At 36.3% G+C, this 3028-nt stretch overlaps 1 pseudogene; it reads right to left on the bottom strand.

The window, feature by feature from the left end:
* Positions 1 to 569: 569 nt before the first annotated feature.
* LOC123460308 lies at positions 570 to 672 on the bottom strand (annotated as a pseudogene).
* Between the last annotated feature and the right edge of the window lie 2356 nt (positions 673 to 3028).

Genomic DNA, 3028 nt, shown 5'->3' with positions numbered 1-3028 from the left:
GAAATTTGTATTTGCAGCTGAGTGATTTTTATTTTTAAGGAAGTGTTCTCTGCTGTGTGAGTCACAGGAGAGACAAAGGTGCGGTCTCTGGCAGAAGTTCTTCTGAGGCAGCTCCAGCCTGATCCTGCAGGGTATTTGTGGGATATGAGGTGCACCTCAGAATTGTCTACACCTGTGATGAGGGAACTGAGCTCAGTATTCCCACATGAGGGTGGTAGCAACAGAAACTCAGCCTTGGGCAGTGCACTGAAGGACAGCTCTTAGTCTGGCCACTGGAAACATTGAGAATCCAGGAAGGGAAGGTGTTTGGGGAAAGTGCCAGAGGAGGAAAGAAATGTATAAAGGGATTATAGGATTAGGGTGTAGCACTGTCATTATCTGATGCAATTATTCATCAGGTCTTAATTGCAGAATCAGAATACATTTATATACAATCTGTGTATAGACCCAAGCCTATTATACTTTTTAAAAATATAATTACTGCCATAGCAAATGTGCAGTCTGACAGATCAAATTCCAATTCCAAGTAATATAAAATATGTTGTTCTAACCCTTTAATTTTTAATATATTTAGATAACTTGATTATTTATTAATTCTAAGTGATATAACATTTATTAAACTGATAAGAACAGATACAACACTTGATCTTAGCCCAAAGGCTGAGAAGCAATGATATGAAGATAAGCATCCTTATCTATGGTAACATCTTCATGTTTTCACATAATATATACAAATTAATAGCTCTTATTTAATTTGTTCATTAAATATACTCAAATTTGGATCACATATTAGAGTTAAAACTTGTTGGCCTTGAGGTAATTTTTGAATGTCTCAGATTTTCAACAAGGAATTTATATTACAAATACTATATCAGGAACATAAGGCAGGGGACAGTGCTAACAAAATCCTATCTCATAGATCGTATTTTTCAAAAGGAGAAAAGGGTAAACTCAGGAAAAGACTTTGTTCAGATTCTTTCTGATCTTGACATGTCCTATGAATAACATAAATGTTACTGTGTGGTAGTATCACCAAGCACAATAGATTCTCCACTTGGCAAATGCAGAGCCAATAAGCACACCATGAAATAATAATGGAGAAAGGTTTATTACCTGTAACAGGTAAAGAGAGCATATGAGTTATTCCAAAAAGCAGAGTCCATCTTGAACAAAGGAAGCTAGGGATTTGAATCAAGGGCCTACACATATTCTTACAAAACTGCACTTAGGGGAACGGGAACATCCTGAGCATTCTTAATTTAAGCTGTACAATACTAAACATGCTCAGTTAAAGATCATGGGTCAAGAAGGAAAGATGCTACACACACTTTTGAGTAACCTTTGGTCAGGTATATATCACATGTTAAAAAGTTTAAAATGAGTAAACACCATTTCTGGATATTCTCAACTTGTGTCATAAAGAAGGCAGACAGGGATACTTCTAGGTATATTCTCCTTGTTTTTATTTTTAAAATTTCATATAAAACCAAAGGAAAGTAACTTTGATGGTTGTTAATATCAGAATTTTCTCCTAACTCTGCCTGCCTACATTTGCCTCTAACAGAAGAAACTTATGGATTTTTAAAACACATATGAGTATACCATTATAATGCAAAAATGAGGAAAAGTAGATTGTATCTTTGGAATTTTGAGGCAATAATTAACTTCTTATTCACAAAAAGTACAATGACAGGAAACAAAAAATAACTGTATTTTATATATCATGATTAAGAATGTCTGATAAGTCAATTGAATTATAGGCAAAGTCACCAGTAATAGAGAAGAAAATGATATTTGTTATCTCTAAAACTGACTGAAGATTAATCTATAGAATAGTCAACATTCCCAAGAAGAAATGCATCAAAAGAAAGAAAAATATTTGTTAAACAATATAAAAATGTAAGTGTGATTACTAACAAAAATTTTATGTGAGACACAGCTTCACCAATAATCAAAGTAATAAATAACAAAATAGGCCAGCACTGTAAACCCATCAAATTAACATAAACTTAAGATCAGAGCATATCAAACATATTAGGAGGAAGGGAAACTGACTTGCCAATGGGAGAAGAGTCACTGTATCCCAAGAGCTGACTGACAATCCTGACGATGTCAAACCCACATATGGACAAAGACCGTGTAGCTCTGGAAACTACACCCAAAAGAGAAGAGAACACAGGCTGGCACAGTTGTACGTCTGAGGCTCTGAGGAGTCTTCAGCAATCTTGGTGTCCTTGACTAAAAAAGTTCATCAATAAAATGTGGCCATTAAGCACCAAAAAATACTTGACCATAATTAGAAGCAATTGATGTCCACTGCCAGTGTTGCATGAAAACACATTGAGAAGCATAATCAGTTCCATATCCATAGAACAATCAACTGTTGGTGTATGTTGACTACATACCAGCCGTATACAGGGCTGGAGAGGTGGCTCAGCACTTAAGTGTACTTGCTGCATAAGCATGAAGGCTTCTGGGGTCTGAAGCCACCTGAGTTCAAGTGTCTAGATCCCATGTAAACAGCTGTGGTGGCCTAGTGTGTCTATAAACCCAATATTTCAATGGGGAGCAAAGACATCAATCACTCACACAGGCTTGTGAAAAGCAGTAAGCTTACCATCATAAGATGAGGAAAAGATCATGACATCAAAATAAAAGAGAGACTGATTGAGATGAGGAGGGGATATGATGGAGAATGGAATTTCAAAGGGGAAAGTGTGGGGGGAGGGAGGGTATTATCATGGGGTATTTTTTATAATAATGGAAAATGTTAATAAAAATTGAGAAAAAAAAAGCAGTAAGCACTGCTATCAGTAACAGTCTTGCTCAAATAAGAATATGCCAAAGAGTTGTGGAGCGTGACACCCCATGTTTGGCTCCTGCCAGTGACAGCAAACACATGGGGCACCTAAAGGGCACATAAACATGCACATAGCACACACACATATACACGAGAAAGCAAAAAAGATATTGTGTATATACCAACACAAAGGACACTGTATACTACAGACAGATATGTATGTGTCCA

This window comes from Jaculus jaculus, chromosome 4 (genome assembly GCF_020740685.1).
Source record: "Jaculus jaculus isolate mJacJac1 chromosome 4, mJacJac1.mat.Y.cur, whole genome shotgun sequence".
NCBI lineage: Eukaryota > Metazoa > Chordata > Mammalia > Rodentia > Dipodidae > Jaculus > Jaculus jaculus.
This window is presented reverse-complemented; position numbering and strand designations above follow the sequence as displayed.